The following is a 22813-nucleotide window of genomic DNA, read 5'->3' as shown; positions in this document are numbered from 1 at the left end:
AGGATGACGTGCATAGCTTCATTTAAAAAACGTTTGTTTCATAACACAAACGTTCAAACCGACATTCGTAGGTCAAAAAATTCGCCACGTTGAGCTTTGTAACAAAACCGCATCTCTATATATAGTATTCACTCGTTCTAGATAAATATTTTGAGTGACCTGTTTTAGCTCTCTCACCTTGTCTGCAACAAAATACTGGCACTTCAGGTATCGTAACTTGTCGGAAACGTTATTTCGACATTTTAAAGCGTTTTAGTAAGTGACTGGACTTTTTTGCCAGATGTTCAAATGGCTCTGTGGACTATGGGACTTAATTTCTGAGGTCATCAGTCTCCTAGAACTTAGAACTACCTAAACTTAAGGACATCACACACATCCATGCCCGAGGCAGGATTCGAACCTGCGACCGTAGCGGTCGTGCGGTTCCGGATCGTAGCGCCTAGAACCGCTTGGCCACTCCGGCCAGCCCTTGCCAGATGTACTGTCGCCTTCGAGATTAACGAAGACAAAGTGGTTAGTAAACAGTATTTTCTCGATGTCGAGATCACAGGAGATGGATGATTTGCCTAGTTGGAGAATAATAAGAGAAGTAAGCAGTAATGATATATGTAAGGAACCACCCCATCAGAATCGTTATGTGAGTTAGAGAAACCATGGATGACTCGTATCAGAACTGTCAGACTGGAATTCCAGCACTGATCTTCGTAAATATTTTAGTGTCTTCCTCATTCCAACAAGCGAAGTGACGCAGTCGTTAGCTAAATAGACAAGGATTTTCGAGTGCAATGGTCCAAATCTGGGCGCAGCCATCCAGATTTAGGTTTTCCGTGATTTCCCTAAACCGCTCCAGGCAAACTCCGGGACAATTCCTTTGCAGGGCACGCCCGATCCCCTTCCATCTCCTTGACACCTTCGGAGTTCGTGTTGCGTTCCTAATAACCTCGACGTCGACAGGACGTTAAATTTTAATCTTCCTTCATTCCTCAATGCAACACCTCTCTCGCTTGGCACCGTTATAGTAGCAGCTCAACTGACGAATAACAGACATACATGTCATTTCTGAATTACCAGAAACATCTATGTCAGCAGTTGCTTTATCCGCTTATGAAAATCACAGAGAAAGTACATCAAGCCAAATATGATTTTTCCTCAGTGCGAGAGTTAAGTACGCTACCTTTATCATTAGCATTAATCGCAGTAAAGCTAAGTTGCCTGTGTTAAAGCCCTTGTGTGTTCTGATCTTTGAACCGTTACAACTTCGAATCTGTTGCATAAGCGACACAAGGACTATCGATTATCAGTGCTTTCAGAAAACGTAAAGGAAGAAAGAAAAAAGTGCGAATTCGTCGAAGACCTTGGCAACGAGCTGTCGCCGTTTCGCAACCGCCTGACCAGTGCGGCAATAGAAGCACCATGGCCTGAGACCAGCGATAACCCGCGTGGCGCCGCCACTGTGCCGTGCACGGGCAAGCGCATGCGCAGAAACGTGACCGCCGGCCGTTGAGCTGCTCACACCTGCGGAATGCGCAGACGCAGATGCTGTGGAGTGAGCTGTATCTTTATGTGGTTCAAGCTCCTTTTCGGTAACAACCTGGACGTGCCCTGCGGATCCAAAACCACTTTCACAGTTTCGCTACTTTACGACGAGCGTCGAAAAGTGCCGTATCACCCGTTTACATTTTCCACTCCGTGCGCGCTGCCACGCCATTCCAGATAAGGATCATCGCCAGCAAACAACTGGCTGTACGTCCACGCTAACACAACATAAACACTGCTTTGCGCAAGCGATGGCGACGTTAACGAAACCAGTATGTGACATAAATGGATAACAAGCTACGCACTGAGTCATGCGCTGTGAAATGAGCCAGAACGCGTGAAATGAGCCAGAACGAGCACATAGTTCAGTTAATGAAAGAAAAGGGAGCTCAAATTTCCCGTCGATAACGAGGTCATTAGAGGTGCATCGCAATCAAGGATTGGTGAAGGTGAGGAAGAAAATCGAATATGACCTTTTGAAATAAGCAAATCCGGCATTTACGTTTTGCAATTTAGGCAAACGACAGAAAACTGGATAATGATTTTAACTCCTGTCCCCCCGAATGCGAACTCAATATTTTGGTAAAAAAGCCACTTTGGTTGACAGTTCAATTAATTTTGACTAGGTGACAGGCTTCGGTTAACTGGTAGGGTTATTGCGAAAAAAAATGTTTTACCTTCGAGTGAGATTATTAAAAAATACCTGCACACACTAAACAGGTAGAAAAGCGTGAAGGACCAACGGCCTGGAAACATCGAATGTACTCGTACACTAAGAAAGGCAGCGCCAATGGGCTTAATCGACTTGGGAGAAGATAAAACATCTGATACTGAGTCTGAACTGGAGGCAGTTGAAGATTTGAAAAACCAGTATGCAGAGTGGAATCTACGAATATTTTTGATACCCCCACGCAAAGAAGCTACGAAAATAAAACCAGTTCGGCCATAGGAATATAATCATTTTTCTGAAGTTCCGCCCATGAAAACCTTAAGGTACCGGTAGGTTACAATAAAAGAACACCGCCTACTGCATCTTTACAGTGAGTTGCAGATTAATGTTGTATATTTAGACCTACAGAATGTGGTGGAAATACTTTATGTTGCTACGAGTGGAAGGAATACGAATTTTGTACATCATTTTTAGCGTTGTGCTCTGGTATTCATCGCTGTTGCCTGAGCATCTCTGAGGCGGACTGCAGTTCTCTATCCGACAGCGCAGTTCCAGAACCGCAGTCGGTTCTAGAGGAAATGCTACAAAATGCCAGGCGAGCTTCCATTCTGCGTGCCGGACTAGCGGTTCTCACCAATTTAGTCATCTAAACGAAGCTAGGATGGTCTCAGGCACGAGATGCAGGCGTCATTCGTGTCGGTAAGAGCCACGATTAAGCAGCTCGCTACATTCAGTGCGATGAATAACGGTTCGTCCTTGGATGAGAACTTCTGACAAAGAACTTGTATAAGACGTTCTCAGACTTCTTGCCGCATCATTTCATCTACATTTACTTGGATACTCTGCATATTACACTTAAGTGTCTGGCACTGGTTGTTCATAGAACAACCTTCACTAAAATTCTCTATTATTCCAATCTCGAACATCGCGCGGAAAAAACGGACACTTAGCTCTGATCTCCCTTATTTTATTGTGAGGATCGTTTCTTCCTATGTAGGTCGGCGTCAACAAAATACACTCCTGGAAATTGAAATAAGAACACCGTGAATTCATTGTCCCAGGAAGGGGAAACTTTATTGACACATTCCTGGGGTCAGATACATCACATGATCACACTGACAGATCCACAGGCACATAGACACAGGCAACAGAGCATGCACAATGTCGGCACTAGTACAGTGTATATCCACCTTTCGCAGCAATGCAGGCTGCTATTCTCCCATGGAGACGATCGTAGAGATGCTGGATGTAGTCCTGTGGAACGGCTTGCCATGCCATTTCCACCTGGCGCCTCAGTTGGACCAGCGTTCGTGCTGGACGTGCAGACCGCGTGAGACGACGCTTCATCCAGTCCCAAACATGCTCAATGGGGGACAGATCCGGAGATCTTGCTGGCCAGGGTAGTTGACTTACACCTTCTAGAGCACGTTGGGTGGCACGGGATACATGCGGACGTGCATTGTCCTGTTGGAACAGCAAGTTCCCTTGCCGGTCTAGGAATGGTAGAACGATGGGTTCGATGACGGTTTGGATGTACCGTGCACTATTCAGTGTCCCCTCGACGATCACCAGTGGTGTACGGCCAGTGTAGGAGATCGCTCCCCACACCATGAAGCCGGGTGTTGGCCCTGTGTGCCTCGGTCGTATGCAGTCCTGATTGTGGCGCTCACCTGCACGGCGCCAAACACGCATACGACCATCATTGGCACCAAGGCAGAAGCGACTCTCATCGCTGAAGGCGACACGTCTCCATTCGTCCCTCCATTCACGCCTGTCGCGACACCACTGGAGGCCGGCTGCACGATGTTTTGGCGTGAGCGGAAGACGGCCTAAAGGTGTGCGGGACCGTAGCCCAGCTTCATGGAGACGGTTGCGAATGGTCCTCGCCGATACCCCAGGAGCAACAGTGTCCCTAATTTGCTGGGAAGTGGCGGTGCGGTCCCCTACGGCACTGCGTAGGATCCTACGGTCTTGGCGTGCATCCGTGCGTCGCTGCGGTCCGGTCCCAGGTCGACGGGCACGTGCACCTTCCGCCGACCACTGGCGATAACATCGATGTACTGTGGAGACCTCACGCCCCACGTGTTGAGCAATTCGGCGGTACGTCCACCCGGCCTCCCGCATGCCCACTATACGCCCTCGCTCAAAGTCCGACAACTGCACATACGGTTGACGTCCACGCTGTCGCGGCATGCTACCAGTGTTAAAGACTGCGATGGAGCTCCGTATGCCACGGCAAACTGGCTGACACTGACGGCGGCGGTGCACAAATGCTGCGCAGCTAGCGCCATTCGACGGCCAACACCACGGTTCCTGGTGTGTCCGCTGTGCCGTGCGTGTGATCATTGCTTGTACAGCCCTCTCGCAGTGTCCGGAGCAAGTATGGTGGGCCTGACACACCGGTGTCAATGTGTTCTTTTTTCCATTTCCAGGAGTGTATTTTCTTATTCGCAGGAGAAAGTTGGTGATTGAAATTCTGTGAGAAGATCCACCACAAGGAAAAACGCCTTTGTTTTAATTATGTCCTCCCCAAATCCTGTATCATGTCCATTCTCTCCCCCATTTCACGATAATACAAAACGTACTGCTCTTCTTTGAACTTTCTCGATATACTCTGTTAATCGTATCTGGTAAGGATCCCAGACCGCGCAGCAGTACTCTAAAAGAGGACGGACAAAAGTAGTGTAGGCCTTGAGATTTGACTCATTTATCGTGTAACCGAAGTTTAACGGATTCCTTTCAGGACTCATGTCGGTGACCTAACGTTTTTCGTTATTTAGGGTCAATTCCCAATTTTCGAACCATACAGATGTCTTTTCTAAATCGTTTTTCATTTTGTTTTGATTTTCCGATGACTTTATTAGACGATAAACGGCAGCATCGTCTGCAAACAACCTCGGCTGCTCAGATTGTCTCGTAAATCGTTTATGCAGATAACGAACAGGAGAGGGCCTATAACACCACATTGGGAAACGCCAGAAATCGTCCTGTTTTGCTCGATGACTTTCCGTCAGTTACTGCGAATTGTGACCTCTCTGACAGGAAATCACGAATCCACCTACATCTACATCCAAATCTACATGGACACTCTGCAAATTACATTTGAGTACCTGGCAGAGGGTTCATCGAACCACCTTCACAATTCTCTATTATTCCAATCGCATATCTTTCCGTATGAGCTCTGATTTCCCTTATTTTATCGTGGTGATCGTTACTCCCTATGTAGGTCGGTGTCAACACAATATTTTCGCATTCAGAGGAGAAAGTTGGTGATTGGAATTTCGTGAGAAGATTCCGTCGCAACGAAAACCGCCTTTCTTTTAATGATTTCCAGCCCAAATCCTGTATCATTTCTGTGACATTCTCTCCCATATTTCGCGATAATACAAAATTTGCTGCCTTTCTTTGAACTTTTTCGATGTACTCCGTCAGACCTATCTGGTAAGGAACCCACACTGCGCAGCAGTATTCTAAAAGAGGACGGACAAGCGTAGCGTAGGCAGTCTCCTTAGTAGGTTTGGTTAGCCTTCCCCACCACATTTTCTATGTGTTCCTTCCAATTTAACTTGTTGGTAATTGTAATACCTAAATATTTAGTTGAATTTATGGCTTTTAGATTAGACTGATGTATCGTGTAACCGAAGTTTAACGAGTTCCTTTTAGCACTCATGTGGATGACATGTCGTGTAACTGAGTAGGTATTTCATAAGCATGCGGTTCCGCTACAAGCCGCTTGTGTTGGTACAGTGGCAAAAGCCTTCTGTAAATCTAGAAATACGGAATCAATTTGAAATTCCTTGTCAGTAGCACGCAACACTTCAAGTGAGTAAAGAGCTAGTTGTGCTTCACAAAAATGATGTTTTCTCAATCCGTGTTGAGTGTGCGTCAACAAATTATTCTCTTCTCATATAATGTTTGAACCTCGAGTTTTCTACTATTACCTCCACCGTATTCGTCATAAGGAACTGACTCTCCAAACTGCTGCTGTGATGGCCTTATATAGTCCATACGCAGATTTTGATTGGTCGGTAATTACGTAATTCTGTCGCAGATGGTGTCAATGTAGACGAATGTGCGACGAATCTGCCTCTTCTCTACATCGTCAGCTCGCTTTCATGGACCACTAATATTATATCTGCTGCCACAGTTGAAGCTCTTCTCCCACATTTTTATTCCGATAGCCTCTTTAATTACAGAATCGCAGTGTGTAGGATCCTGAGAAAAAGCTTTTGTTTTGTCGAACAGTGTTTTGTGTTCGTTTGTGAGGGTGTGTTCAGCAGCTGTAGGATTACCTAGTTCTCGATTTTTAAGATGCCGTTGACGTTCTGCGTAACGGTCGGAAGCGGTGCGGATGGATTGACCGATGTAGCTGCTGAGACGGAGACTATCCTTGACAGGGTGTAGCATCTTCTTAGGAGATCGGAAAATAAGTCTTGTACCTTGTCTTCCCAGATCTCCCCCTATTTCTCTGGTTGTAGCGCCGCAAAAAAAAAAAAAAAAAAAAAAAAAAGTTCGACATTTTCACGCTTCCTATTCTTGCAGAAGGCAGACTCCGTATCAGGTATACCATAACCGTTCTTTCCGGAACACGTACTTCAGATGATTAATTTCGGAATCCAAGTGGTCCTCGTTAGAAACAGTTTTGGTCTGTGTACCAATGGATATGAAACTGCTCTCTTCTAGACTGGATGATGGTATAAGACCTGTTTTCCGAAATCGTAAGAAGATAAAGGAAATTCTGCGGCCTGCTAAGGACAGTGAGTGCGGAAGCAATTACATCTGTCAGTCCTTTCCGACCTGGAGAACATCAAAGGCATATTAAAAATAGAGAACTTTATAAATCTGCTGTTGCTGAGCACAGCCTCACAAACAAATACAAAATAGTGCCTGACGAGATAAAAATTTTGTCCCAGACTTATACATTCTGGGATTCGGTAATTAAAGGGGCTGTAGAAATAAGAACGTGCGAGAAGAACTGCAAACTTGACAGTGGATATAGTATTAGCGATGCATGGAAGCGAGCTCTGGATGTAGAGAAGAGGTAGATATATTCGTCGCATTGTTTACACTACTACGAGAGCGGTCGCGACACCAGCGCAGACGTTGACACCATCGGCGACAGCATTTCGTAATTACCGACCAATAAGAAACTGTATGGGCCATCTAAGATCACCACTGCAGCAGTTTTGACAAGCAGTTGCTCCTGACGAAGACGATGGACGTATTAGTCGAAAGCTCGAGGTTTTACGCTCAATTGGCGCGGCAAGAAGTCCGAAAATGATTTATACAACTTAGTATGAGACTAAGAGCTTCCTTTCGATCGGTTAGCTTTGTCCCTGGCCGGTTTCTTTATCCGCATAATATGAAAACCATTCACCTTTAGATGAGGACGACAAAGCTACGTGATGCGCATCGAAAAGCGCAGCGCCATCAGGATCGCAGGCGATTCCAGAGGCACTATAAATGCCACGACTTTCGCCACAGGTGATCCAAACCTTGCAGCCCAGGGCAGTAGCCAGATTACTGGAACCGTGACCATCGTAGTTTCTGTTCCCTGACAGGGCCCAGTCTCCTCCGCATCCACACGCATCATACGTAGTCTCTGACGAGTTTCCACTACGTGTAGCACGTTGTCATCGCTATAAAAACGCAGCCGTGTAACCTGCATAAAGACTTACTACTATAGTTTTAAACTACAAAGAATGAAAACAAGAAAACAGAAAGATATTCCAGAATGAGATTTTCACTCTGCAGCGGAGTGTGCGCTGATATGAAACTTCCTGGCAGATTAAAACTGTGTGCCGCACCGAGACTCGAACTCGGGACCTTTGCCTTTCGCGGGCAAGTGCTCTACCGACTGAGCTACCCAAGCACGACTCACGGCCCGTTCTCACAGCTGTAGTTCTGCCAGTACCTCGTCTCCTACCTTCCAAACTTTACGGAAGCTCTCCTGCGAACTTTTTGGTAACATGCCCAAGGCTGTGGCAAAGCCATGTCTCCGCAATATCCTTCTTTCAGGAGTGCCAGTTCTGCAAGGTTAGCAGGAGAACTTCTGTAAAGTTTGGAAAGTAGGGCCGAGGTACTGGCAGAAGTAAAGCTGTGAGGAAGTGCCGTGAGTCGTGCATGGGTAGCTCTGTCGGTCGAGCACTTACCCGCGAAAGGCAAAGTTCCCGAGTTCGAGTCTCGGTCCGGCACACAGTTTTTATCTGCCAGAAAGTTTCAGAAAGATATTACTGTCTCTTAGACGGTAAGTTATACTAATTAACCTCTTCCACAAAAGCTAAGCCGCATACTACAAGGGTTGGAACTTAAATAGAGGCAACTATTTACTCACAACCGATACAAAAGAATTACATGTTTGCACCTGTTACTGTCCTTCAAAGTAGTGACCAGCGTTGTGTATAAGCCGTTGCCAGCGATGTGGAAGGCGTAGTATAACGTTAGCAGAGCCTGTTCTGTTGATGGTGCTAATGGAGCGGTCTACTGCCTGTCGATCTCTGGAACAATTCTGAAGCGAATGCCACGAAGAGGTTCCTTCATCTTCGGAATCAAATCAAAGTCACAAGGGCTTTAAGTCCGGGGAGTATGGTGTATGGTACACTACTCCCCAGACCCATCGCCCGAACAGAGCAGCCACAGCTTGCGCTGTTATGTGCCCGCGCATTGTCGTGCAAAACGATGGGCGGGTTGCGCAGAAAGTGTCGCCGCTTCTTTCGCAAAGCTGGTCGCAGGTGATACTCCAAAAACGAACAGTAATACTGTGCACCGACGGTCTGCCGTGGAGGAACGTAATGCGTTGCGATAACACCATCACAGTCGTACACGAGACTCACCATAACTTTAGATCGCTCCATTCGCACCATCAACAGAACAGGCTCTGCTAACGGTTGAAACGTCCCCTTAGAAAAATTATACATGACTGTGCTTAAACTGACACACAATACTTTTAGCGCAACGCAATCTGACTTTCAATAATCCCTACAAAAGAATGGCCCTGACTAACATTAACCTATACCTTTCACAAATCACTTACCTCACAAAAATCTTCGTTACTCGAACTACTGCAATACAGCGAGCGCCACTACTGCCAGCTAAATAAAAGATTCTAACTACTGAAGGCACTAACTACTGATAGGCATAGTTAGCAAATGAAAGATTTTAATAGAGAACAAACAATGTATTTACCTTAATATCATCAAAAGTCATAATATATGTAATTTCAAAACTCCGCCATCTCTCTCCTCACATCCACCACTGCTGGCGGCTCACCTCTAACTGCGCAACGCTACGCGCTGTTCACATCCAGCTGCCGCTGCCGACTTAATTCGACTACATTCCATTATCCTCGTTTTGCTTTTGTTGATGTTCATCTTATATCCTCCCTTCAAGACACCATCCATTCCGTTCAACTGCTCTTCCAAGTCCTTTGCTGTCTCTGACAGAATTACAATGTCATCGGCGAACCTCAAAGTTTTTATTTCTTCTCCATGGATTTTAATACCTACTCCAAATTTTTCTTTTGTTTCCTTTACTGCTTGCTCAATATACAGATTGAATAACATTGGGGAGAGGTTGCAACCCTGTCTCACTCCCTTCCCAACCACTGCTTCCCTCTCATGACCCTCGACTCTTATAACTGCCATCTGGTTTCCGTACAAATTGTAAATAGCCTTTCGCTCCCTGTATTTTACCCCTGCCACCTTTAGAATTTGAAAGAGAGTATTCCAGTCAACATTGTCAAAAGCTTTCTCTAAGTCTACAAATGCTAGAAACGTAGATTTGCCTTTCCTTAATCTTTCTTCTAAGATAAGTCGTAAGGTCAGTATTGCCTCACGTGTTCCAGTATTTCTACGGAATCCAAACTGATCTTCCCCGAGGTCGGCTTCTACTAGTTTTTCCATTCGTCTGTAAAAAATTCGTGTTAGTATTTTGCAGCTGTGGCTTATTAAACTGTTTGTTCGCTAATTTTCACATCTGTCAACACCTGCTTTCTTTGGGATTGGAATTATTATATTCTTTTTGAAGTCTGAGGGTATTTCGCCTGTTTAATACATCTTGCTCACCAAATGGTAGAGTTTTGTCAGGACTGGCTCTCCCAAGGCCGTCAGTAGTTCTACTGGAATGTTGTCTACTCCGGGGGCCTTGTTTCGACTCAGGTCTTTCAGTGCTCTATCAAACTCTTCACGCAGTATCGTATCTCCCATTTCATCTTGATCTACATCCTTTTCCATTTCCATAATATTGTCCTCAAGTGCATTGCCCTTGTATAGACCCTCTATATACTCCTTCCACCTTTCTGCTTTCCCTTCTTTGCTTAGAACTGGGTTTCCATCTGAGCTCTTGATGTTCATACAAGTAGTTCTCTTCTCTCCAAAGGTCTCTTTAATTTTCCTGTAGGCAGTATCTATCATACCCCTAGTGAGATAAGCCTCTACATCCTTACATTTGTCCTCTAGCCATCCCTGCTTAGCCATTCTGCACTTCCTGTCGATCTCATTTTTGAGACGTTTGTATTCCTTTTTGCGTGCTTCATTTACTGCATTTTTATATTTTCTCCTTTCATCAATTAAATTCAATATTTCTTCTGTTACCCAAGGATTTCTACTAGCCCTCGTCTTTTTACCTACTTGATCCTCTGCTGCCTTCACTACTTCATCCCTCAAAGCTACCCATTCTTCTTCTACTGTATTTCTTTCCCCCATTCCTGTCAATTGTTCCCTTATGCTCTCCCTGAAACTCTGTACAACCTCTGGTTCTTTCAGTTTATCGAGGTCCCATCTCCTTAAATTCCCACCTTTTTGCAGTTTCTTCGGTTTTAATCTACAGGTCATAACCAATAGATTGTGGTCAGAGTCCACATCTGCCCCTGGAAATGTCTTACAATTTAAAACCTGGTTCCTAAATCTCTGTCTTACCATTATATAATCTATCTGATACCTTTTAGTATCTCCAGGGTTCTTCCATGTATACAAGCTTCTATCATGATTCTTAAACCAAGTGTTAGCTATGATTAAGTTGTGCTCTGTGCAGAATTCTACCATGCGGCTTCCTCTTTCATTTCTTAGCCCCAATTCATATTCACCTACTACTTTTCCTTCTCTCCCTTTTCCTACACTCGACTTCCAGTCACCCATGACTATTAAATTTTCGTCTCCCTTCACTATCTGAAAAATTTCTTTTATTTCATCATACATTTCTTCAATTTCTTCGTCATCTGCAGAGCTAGTTGGCATATAAACTTGTACTACTGTAGTAGGTGTGGGCTTCGTATCTATCTTGGCCACAATAATGCGTTCACTATGCTGTTTGTAGTAACTTACCCGCATTCCTATTTTCCTATTCATTATTAAACCTACTCCTGCATTACCCCTATTTGACTTTGTGTTTATAACCCTGTAGTCACCTGACCAGAAGTCTTGTTCCTCCTGCCACCGAACTTCACTAATTTCCACTATATCTAACTTTAACCTACCCATTTCCCTTTTTAAATTTTCTAACCTACCTGCCCGATTAAGGGATCTGACATTCCACGCTCCGATCCGTAGAACGCCAGTTTTCTTTCTCCTGATAACGACATCCTCTTGAGTAGTCCCCGCCCGGAGATCCGAATGGGGGACTATTTTACCTCCGGAATATTTTACCCAAGAAGACGCAATCATCATTTAATCATACAGTAAAGCTGCATGCCCTCGGGAAAAATTACGGCCGTAGTTTCCCCTTGCTTTCAGCCGTTCGCAGTACCAGCACAGCAAGGCCGTTTTGGTTATTGTTACAAGGCCAGATCAGTCAATCATCCAGACTGTTGCCCCTGCAACTACTGAAAAGGCTGCTGCCCCTCTTCAGGAACCACACGTTTGTCTGGCCTCTCAACAGATACCCCTCCGTTGTGGTTGTACCTACGGTACGGCCGTCTGTATCGCTGAGGCACGCAAGCCTCCCCACCAACGGCAAGGTCCATGGTTCATGGGGGCTTGTGGCGTTACCAATATAAAAACCTTAGCCTACTTACACGGTATACTACGCCTTCCACATCGCTGGTAACGGGTTCTACACAACGCTGGTAACTACTTTGAAGGACAGTAACTCTTTTGTATCGGTTGTGAATAAATAGTTGCCACTATTTAAGTTCCAACCCTCGTATGTGCGCTGCGGTGGGGGTGAGGATACGATTGGCTGATTGTAGGTGGAGGGGGAGGGGGAGGATAGTCTCTCGGGAATATGTCGCTGGACACGCAACGTGGACGATTATACAGGGTGTTTCCCAATCTTTTAAACATTTCAGATGTGAATAGCGCACGCTAAGAACAAGATACAGCGATGGCGACGCCTTCTATTGGTAGTGTGGAGTGTCATGTTTCATCCTGTATACAGGTCAGTAATCATGTCGTACAGGATGAAGCAACATCGTGTGTTCGCGGTGGAGTGTTATTTTCGCTACGGCGGATCTGTCATACACACACAACGAGACTTAACTAACCATTTCAAGATTCAGCCACGATATCAAATTCCTGCTCATGGAACTACGTTGAACTGGGTAAGAAACTTCCGTGCTACTGCCAGTCCATCGAATCGAAAGTTAACCGGTCCTAGGAAAACCGTCCGTACTCCCAAGAAAATCTTACGTGTGCATAGTAGTTTAACCGGCAAGTCCTCGTCGTTCGTTACAAAATCTTTACAAGTAGACTGAGCGACATGCCACACATTCAACAAGACCTTACAAGTTCTCTTTGAAACGTTTGGTAGCCGCATTATTTACAGACGCGCTTGTGTGGAATGGCCGCGTCGCTCGCCTGATTTAACGTTGTCAGACTTTTACTTGTTATTTGAGATCAAGAGTGTACTCCGACCGCCCGAGAAGCTTGCAACCGTTAGAAGATGGAACTCATGATGAAATTTCCAGAATTTCTCCATTAGTTACGAAAAATGTGTTCAAAAACTGGCTGAAACGCCTCCACTATTGTGTAGCCGCGAATGGTCGTCATTGGTCCGATGTAGCAGGCTTGAATAACTGTTGTTTGTACCTTGTGTAAAGTGTTCAGCTCTGTTTCGTGATTAGTTTGTGTGTTATTCAAATTTGAAATCCTCAAAACATTGTGAAACACCCTGTATTATTTGTCTATTGCACTCGCAATTCGTACTTCTTTGTTTACTTGAGGGAGAGGAACGTGTCCTGTAATTTTGCTGATAGTAAATTTCCTATTTACCACGACTTGCTGCCATTGCTCAAACCAATAAAAAGTTGTGTTTATGAGAGAAAGAAAAGTAAATCGAGTTTATGAATGCCTTTAGCGGTGAGAAAAAAGCTGATATTGATCTACCAGAACAGTCTTCAGTACACTAAAGTTGGCACCATCTGTGGACAAAGGGCGCACTGAAATTGATTGAAACAATTCAGTGGGACACACACACACACACACACACACACACACACACACACACACACAAAACACACACACATTTTACAGAAACCTAGACGTAGCACATTACTTTACTGCAGTTAGTCAACCCCAGGGGCCTAGCCACAGCGAAAAGGATGAAGTATACAGCAAGGAAAAGTAATGACGAGATGAGCTCCCTTCATGGAAACCTGTTCACATATTGACACGCCGGCGTCAGTGGAGATGGACCGAGAATGACTGAATAACTGATCTTTCAATAACGAAACGTTCGTAGTATTGTAGCTTCCCCGTTTCTAATTTTTCCGCTGAGCAGGTCTCCCACCACCAGGCTCCAGTCGCCAATTCAAGCGTAGGTGACTTGGCGTAGCAACTCATGATTGGAGGTTTTTCGCAGTTTTGGGGAAAAATATTTTTTTGCTGTAACTTTTGGGAAACGATACCTCGGGGAAATTTTTGGGAAGAAAATTTCAATACCGGTCAAATTGGGCAAGTATTTTATCTGCCTAGTCTTACTACTAGTGCCATTTCTGATATTTTTGATCAAAGAATACCTAGTTTTCTAGATATTTACTACAGTAATGCTCATAAGTTAAGGATAGTTGCGGAATGTGGTGCCACCACGTTGGCGCTAATAGCATAAGCACATAGGGAACACACACGACACACATCTGTAAGTTCACGGTATTAGTGATAAATTGAGAAAACCGTCCCGAAACACGTGCTACAAAACGCCACTGTTTCCTGCGCATGAACCCCGACATCAATATAGGATATGATCACCATGCACACGTACACAGGCCGCACAACGGGTTGGCATACTCTGGATCAGGTGGTCGAGTAGCTGCAGGGGTATAGCCTCCCATTCTTGCACCAGTGCCAGTCGGAGCTCCTGAAGTGTCCTAGCGATACGTCGACCGAGAGCATCCCAGACGTGCTCGATGGGGTTTAGGTCTGGAGAACAGGCAGGCCACTCCATTCGCCTGATATCTTCTGTTTCAGGGTACTCCTCCACGATGGCAGCTCGGTGGGGCTGTGCGTTATCATCCATCAGGAGGAAGGTGGGACCCACTGCACCCCTGAAAAGGCGGACATAGTGGTGCAAAATGACATCCCGATACACCTGATTTGTTATAGTTCCTCTGTCAAAGACATGCACGGGTGTACGTGCACCAGTCATAATCCCACCCCACACCATCAAACCACGACCTACATAAAAATATTCAAATGTGTGTGAAATCTTACGGGACTTAACTGCTAAGGTCATCAGTCCCTAAGCTTACACACTACTTAACCTAAATTATCCTAAGGACAAACACACACACCCATACCCGAGGGAGGACTCGAACCTCCGCCGTGACCAGCCGCGACCTCCATACAGGTCCCTTCCAAGGACATTAAGCGGTTGGTATCTGGTTCCTGGTTCACGCCAGATGAAAACCCGGGGAGAATCACTGTTCAGACTATACCTGAACTCGTGCGTGAACATAACCTGGGACCACTGTTCCAATGACCACGTACTGTGTTCTTGACAACAGGCTTTACTTGCTCTCCTATGACAAGGGGTCAGTGGAATGCACCTTGCAGGTCTCCAGGTGAATAAACCATGTCTGTTCAGTTGTCTGTAGACTGTGTGTCTGGAGACAACTGTTCCAGTGGCTGCGGTAAGGTCCCGAGCAAGGCTACTTGCAGTACTCTGTGGCGTTCTGCGGGCAATAATGGTGAGATATGGTCTTCTTGTGGTGTTGTACACTGTGGACGTTCCGTGCTGTAGCGCCTGGACACGTTTCCTGTCTGCTGGAATCGTTGGCATAATCTTGAGATCACAGTTTGTGGTACACGGAGGGCCCGTGCTACGAACTGCTGTGTTTGACCAGCCTCCAGTCGCCCTAGTATTCTACCCCTCATAACGTCATCAATTGAGCCATTTTCAACACACAGTCACCATCAGCACGTCTGAAAACGTCTGCACACTTACTCGCTGCACCGTACTCTGACATGCACCAACACACCTCTGCGTATGTGGACTGCTGCCAGCACCATCTTGCGACACCCGGAGGTCAAATGCACAGCATGGCCATACGCCAAGGTGATTTAAACCCGCAAACCGCCCACCACGTTGTTTCACCATGTATCAGCATTATCCTTAATTTATGAGCAGGAGTGACGATGTCACTCTCTTGAAATCAATCGATACACCTTTCCTCTTGCGGGAGGTGTTAGGTTCGTCAGGATGATACCACTCCGTTACATCACTACAACGTGTACATGAGCAGTTTCGACCGTTTGGATGTCTATCGACCTTCGTGGTTGTATAGAGTTTCGAAGAGACGCCGTATTGGATTTCATCCTTTTAATCGAAACCTGTATTTGGTGGGTTTTATATTATAATGTATGTTCTGCGAATAAATGCTGTTTCAAATATTGAGGATACCCCGAAAACGCTTCAGTAATGGTACGATTTGTTGTAATTAAATATAAGGCAGTGCTATTAAGAGCGTTTAGGAGTTGTAAGTAAAAAACACAGGCACGAATTTTATGTGTTCACAGTAGCGTAGTGGATAGAGGTGTCGAGTCACGAAGTGATGTTAGGTGGTGCTCTAATGAACTAATGGAACAATGGAAAGAGCATGAAGGAAGCAAATTTGGTGACGATGGAACAGGTTTCTTATTTTTCCGGTCGGGCTGTGTGTTTTTATTTACAAATTAAAAATTTTAGTTCATGAAATACAATCTTTGGGTAAGTACGATATTTCGATGGCCCTGGACATACAATTCCAACTCTTCAAGCTGGCAACACTGATAATAAGCAATAGTTCAAAAGAATAGGTAGGTTTAAAATGTTTGGGGAAAAGTTGCCGAAATCATATCATTTAGGGAATTTTTCTTGTCTGCTATCGAGGAATTTCGAAAACTCAGTCTGGAAATGCTGATCTGAAGGAACCACCTCGTGCATTGCCCAAGCCATGGGCAAGTACCTACCATCGCCGGGAAGACGTGGTTACATAGAGCAGAAAGCAGAAGACGTGCATTGCGTGCAGACTCCTTTGCGGCAGCTATCTGAAGTCTTGGTATCTCTCCGCCTAACGACAAAAACTGGCGTCCTCGCTACCGCACCAAGACTTTTGAAAGAGCTTTTCTGCCCTTATTTGCAACATTGCTGTTACTGTAAATAAATGTGCCACGGATATCGCACTTAATGGGACGGAAGTAGGAGGGGGGAAAGTTTGGTGAGATGACTATAGTCTGATTCACGAACGATAGGAGTCCGTGCTGGTCTAGGTACGGACGGGCATTGTAGTGTTGCGGGCTCCAAGTGACAGTTGCGGTACGCGGATAGAGGGGCTTTGGGCTTCAAGAAAGAGTGTATCCAGCAAATTATGTCTCCCGCTTGCTTATGTAGAACGTGTCACCTACCACCACCATCAGCGATGACAACTTACAACAGAAGGAATAAAAAGTCACTAAATAACTCGCTACGGTCATATATGATGCTCGCATTGGCTACATCATTCACAGCGGAGCGCTCAAAACACTACTGAACGCTCATTGGCTGTCGGAGAAATGACGTAGGTTCGCAAAACAATCCTAAACTCTACTGCCGTCGTTCCTGACCCTGGAGTTCACCATACAATTAGTTCGTTTAATTGGCCAATTAAATGTTGGTGCTCTAAGGATAAGACCCGTTCATTCCTCAAATTGGCAATACGCTACTAATTTGTATATTTTTGTTACGTCTTTGTAAAGAAAACACGACTGTTACAGTCTCCCATATACGTTTTTGAAAAGAAGTACTACTATGGCGCAAACACTGAACACCGCAATTGATGCACTACACGCACGCGGACAATCAAAACAATGGACTTCGTCGATTCTTTCCAACGCTAGGAATTACTCATTTACAGAAAGCTGAAATTTACGTCCTGGGGTCTTAGAAGAGATGGAGTACAACCTCGCCTTGGGCAAGGGGGAGGGGGCTTGTTTAAGTAACCTGCTTCTAGTGGCAAATCTAAACCGCGAGGGCTGTCTCCTCTAGAACGTGAATCCAACGGCTTAACCACTGTGCCAACTCGCCTGTTACATCTGCTGTGATGATTCAGGAAGTGATTGCTCCGGCTGGAGTACAACTGGTAGCTGCTCATGTCGTTAGCTTCGTCTCTGTCAAATGTAGGTTGTCTCTGATAAAAAGAAGTGTTGACTTTGGCCTAGTTTAATATTTACAAGTGTAAAAGGTTGGGCAAGTAGCGATGAAGTACTTACGAGTCGTTGGGCGTATCTTGAGATACCATATCCGAAATACAGAGATAAGATAACAGTCGGTCATGTTCAGTTTCGAATGAACCATTCCATAATCACCAAATGAGCTTGGATTGCATTTGGTCAGAGGACGCTATAAAGATGATAGCAAAATACCTTTTTTAGACGAAACAGGCAGACTGCCAACGTAAAATATGAAACTGAAGAACCAGACGAAATTGACGGGATCTGCCACGCCGTTGGAAGTTAAGTAATTACAGAACACTCTCATCACATTAAAAATAGAATGGTAAGAATGATACCTCTGAAATCCACTAACTACAGCAAAACACTCCCACACTTTGAGCCGTTGGGAGCTTGAACCACAAGAAAATAACGTATTTTTTGTCAGTAATCTTTTACGAGAACATCTCTTTGTCAAAAAACGGTTCAAGAGAGTGATAACGTGTTTCAGGCGTACTAGAGCACCACATCCCCAACCTGAACAAAATTGTGGAGCTGGGAGTGGCTAGATTCTGCCTCTTCACTGTACAGATCTTACTTTTCCTTTTTAGTAGATCACTACTCTCCTTTTTGCTCTGGCAGTGGCTCAAATAAAGAAGCATCTGAATTTAGGCCACAGGTGTTGACGAGACAACCAATTACAGCTGGTAACAGTATCGTTTCTACATCTCAAATGTCACTACCCGTTTAAATCAGCAGCAGTCTACCTAATGGTATTTCATGCAGTGTCTATTGCTCCATAACGGAGCTGCCAGTCACGAATGAAAATTCAATAGACACAGCTGAGTGTGCAAGATGCGCCAGCTAGAGACTAGACCACGCAGAAAATAATGCTAAAAGTTGGGTGAACGATTGAATGGGACAGTTGCTAAAATAACTGAGCAAAGTAGAAGTTTAGATCTACTGGTGACTTATGCAACACAATGTAGGGAGACGGCAAAGAAGCTGTGTAAGAAGAGAAGGTTCAAAACGGCTCTGAACACTATGCGACTTAACTTATGAGGTCATCAGTTGCCTAGAACGTAGAACTAATTAAACCTAACTAACCTAAGGACATCACACACATCCATCCCCGAGGCAGAATTCGAACCTGCGTCCGTAGCGGTCGCTCGGCTCCAGAACGTAGCGCCTAGAACCGCAAGGCCACTCCAGGCGGCAAGAAGAGAAGGTTGGGGTAGTCTGGTAGAGAAGTTCGAAAAATTATCCACAAGGTTTGGGAAGAACTGAGGACAAAGTCTTCTTTTCTTTTTCTTCTGCCAACCCAGGATTAGGCTTTATAGCGTGTTCTGACTTCACCATTTCATCCTCGACCTCCCACACTCCTTCCATTGGGATTGTATTCAACTGCTTGTCGAGGGATCCTCTGAAGTGGCATGCGCAGTAGATATGCTCTTTCCAGTTCTGCTTTCGTTAGCTAACTTTTTCAGTTAGTGGCTGTACCCTCAGTCCTTTCCTTATTTCTTCGTTTCGTATTTTGTCTTCTCTTGTGCAGCCTTTCACAGATCCCAGGAACTTCTTTTCTAATGTCTGAAGTCGTCTTAGCTCTTTTGACCTTCATGTCCAACAATGTGCCATGACTTTATAAAATTTCATTTGGATTTCTCTTCTCGTTTTACAATTACGTTCTTATCGTGCAAGTATGTGTTGATAGGTGCTAATTTCCTTCGACAAACGTTATGTCACATCCTACGTACGGGAAAAGGAATACCAATTCTGTTATTTTGTTACTGATGATTATCTCCGTTCCTGTCGAGTATTTTTCTAATAAGGCCACAGTTTTTGTTTTTGTTGTTGTTGTTGATACCTTCTGGTTGTAATTGAAGCTTAAGTTACCTCACTTCCTAGATACGGGAAATGGAACACCAGTTCTATTCTGTTAGTGATGATTATCTTACTCTACTGGCCATTAAAATTGCTACACCGCGAAGATTACGTGCTACAGACGCGAAATTTAACCGACAGGAAGAAGATGCTGTCATATGCAAATGATAAGCTTAGCAGAACATTCACACAAGGTTGGCGCCGGTGGCGACCCCTACAACGTGCTGACATGAGGAGCGTTTCCAACCGATTTCTCATACACAAACAGCAGTTGACCGGCGTTGCCTATTGAAACGTTGTTGTGATGCCTCGTGTAAGGAGGAGAAATGCGTTTCCGACTTTGATAAAGGTCGGATTGTAGCCTATCATGATTGCGGTTTATCGCATCGCGAAATCGCTGCTCGCGTTGGTCGAGATCCAATGATTGCTAGCAGAATATGGAATCGGTGGGTTCAGGAGGGTAATACGGAACGCCGTGCTGGATTCCAACGGCCTCGTATCACTAGCAGTCGAGATGACAGGCATCTTATCCGCATGACTGTAACGGATCGTGCAGCCACGTCTCGATCCCCGAGTCAACAGAGGGAGACGTTCGCAAGACAACAACCATCTGCACGAACAGTTCGACGACGAAGCAGCAGCATGGACTATCAGCTCGGAGACCATGGCTGCGGTTACCCTTGATGCTTCATCACAGACAGGAGCGCCTGCGATGGTGTACTCAACGACTGACCTGGGTGCACGAATGGCTAAACGTCATTTTTTCGGATGAATCCAGGTTCTGTTTACAGCATCATGATGGTCGCATCCGTGTTTGGCGACATCGCGGTGAACGCACATTGGAAGCGTGTATTCGTCATCGCCATACTGATGTATCACCCGGGGTGATGGTATGGGGTGCCATTGGTTACATGTCTCGGTCACCTCTTGTTCGCATTGACGGCACTTTGGACAGTGGATGTTACATTTCAGTTGTGTTACGACCCGTGGCTCTACCCTTCATTCGATCCCTGCGAAACCCTACATTTCAGCAGGATAATGCACGACCGCATGTTGCAGGTCCTGTACGGGCCTTTCTGGATACAGAAAATGTTCGACTGCTGCCCTGGCCAGCACATTCTCCAGATCTCTCACCAACTGAAAACGTCTGGTCAATGGTGACCGAGCAACTGGCTCGTCACAATACGCCAGTCACTACTCGCGATGAACTGTGGTATTGTGTTGAAGCTGCATGGGCAGCTGTACCTGTACACGCCATCCAAGCTCTGTTTGACTCAATGCCCAAGCCTCTCAAGGTAGTTATTACGCCCAGAGGTGGTTGTTCTGGGTACTGATTTCTCAGGATCTATGCACCCAAATTGCGTGAAAATGTAATCACATGTCAGTTCTAGTATAATATATTTGTTCAATGAATACCCGTTTATCATCTGCATTTCTTCTTGGTGTAGCAGTTTTAATGGCCAGTAGTGTAGTTCGTGTGGAGTGTTTCCCTAACAAGGCCATAGTTTTTGTTTTTGTTGTTGATAACTTCTGGCTGTCATTTAAGATTATACGGTTTAATCCACGTATCGCTATTTGTAATTTGTTTTGCCTGTCCGGCAGGATTACCTGGTCATTGAAAAAAGCAGTGTACTTTAGAAATTTATCTGTCTCAGTTTTTATACCTTAAGGTATTCTGTCCCCCATCCGTAGTACGTCACCAACAGTGTTGGTGATGTACTACGGCCTCGCCTCACCACCTGCCTTACCTCTGTTTCTGGTGTCAGCTCTTCGCCCGATCTATTCTTATTTGTGTTTTTATATAGATCTTGCCTGGGGAAATCTCTTTTCTTCACTACGACCAGAGCTTTTTTTCTGCGGATGCTGTCTAATGCTTTTTCACAGTCGACGAGTGCTAGGTGTGTTTCATATTGAATTCTCGTAGTTTTTGTATGATTTTTTTTCGGGCTAAACACTCCTCCTTTTACAGAGGCCAGTTTTCTGTTTTAATAAAACTGAATTAGAGATGCCTCGAATCTTTTCATTGATCATTTTGGTACAGATTTTATAAGAACCATTCAGAAATCTGATTCTCTTGTAATTTGTTGTGTTAATTATAGATAATGAATGAAATATTGTCTAAGAGGTTCTGCAAATGTTCAAACATTTTAAAAATATTTCTTATTACAACTGAGACTGGAATAGTAAATATTTTTAAAAATATATTAATTCTGTCTCCTTCAAACTATGAAATAACTCTAGCTCATTGCCATTCGTCTGGTGCTTCACCTGTATTCCAACATTTGTTGTAGGGATGGAGCATTCTTATCAGTTCTGACAAGTGAGTTAATTCTATCTAATCCAGGGCTTCTTTACTTTTTGTTCTCCTGAATGCTTGTTTGAATTATGTCAAATGTATTAGTCTGTCCCTTCGTCTGTTTTTTCTTCCGCTGGCTCTCCTGCATCTGGATTACAACATATTTTCTTACAGTAGTTCATCTAGTTTTCCGAAGAAATGATATTTATATTTAAAGTATCTTTGTCTGGTTTTTTAGCTGTCTGATTAGTTTATATGATGTTTCTTGCCTACCATGAAGGCCATGTTCAACTCTACTTATAAATGTATCTCTTGACGGTCTGTCTACTTGTCTTACAACATTTTGGTTTCATTTATGATTTTCTTATACTTTTCTTTAGTTTCTACTGCCTGTTGATGCAAGAACTCCCTATACGTTTTTTTTGCTCTCTGTAGCTTCTTCTGTTTCTTTGTTGCAGATGATGGCAGAGTATGAAGCAAAATTTGAAGAAGTAGATCACAGGTAAGGATTGTGGAAGTTGTGCAGATTGAGGTTAGAGAGGAGGGATTGGAACGGGAAATACGATGCAGGCTAAAGGCTAAAGGAGACAAGATAAAGAGGAGTTGTTAGATCAGTAAAGTGTCATCGCTACGACTGATGAGGTTGAACACATTAGGGAGAAAGAGATGCAAAATGGAACAGTGATCCACAGATTGGAACAGAAGCTGGAAACGCTAAATCTGAGCACGACAGACGAGAATATAGGTTTGAACTGTGAAACTGGCGAAGTTTCTGATCATGTGAATGGAGATCTGACGCAACTTGGTATATTCCCCATAGAAGATACTGAAGAA

At 44.6% G+C, this 22813-nt stretch overlaps 1 long non-coding RNA gene across 2 annotated transcripts in view; it reads left to right on the top strand.

Moving 5' to 3' along the window:
• LOC126091219 (uncharacterized) overlaps positions 1–22545 on the top strand; it is a 206571-nt gene extending 184026 nt beyond the window's left edge. For both annotated transcript variants that reach the window (XR_007521265.1, XR_007521266.1), the window contains one exon: positions 22438–22545. This is a non-coding gene — a long non-coding RNA (uncharacterized LOC126091219). The remainder of the gene's footprint in view (positions 1–22437) is intronic.
• The last annotated feature ends 268 nt before the right edge of the window (positions 22546–22813 follow it).

The sequence above is a fragment of the Schistocerca cancellata genome, chromosome 1 (assembly GCF_023864275.1).
Source record: "Schistocerca cancellata isolate TAMUIC-IGC-003103 chromosome 1, iqSchCanc2.1, whole genome shotgun sequence".
Taxonomy (NCBI): domain Eukaryota; kingdom Metazoa; phylum Arthropoda; class Insecta; order Orthoptera; family Acrididae; genus Schistocerca; species Schistocerca cancellata.
Note: the sequence above shows the minus strand (reverse complement) of the source record. Positions and strands in the feature narration are given on the sequence as shown.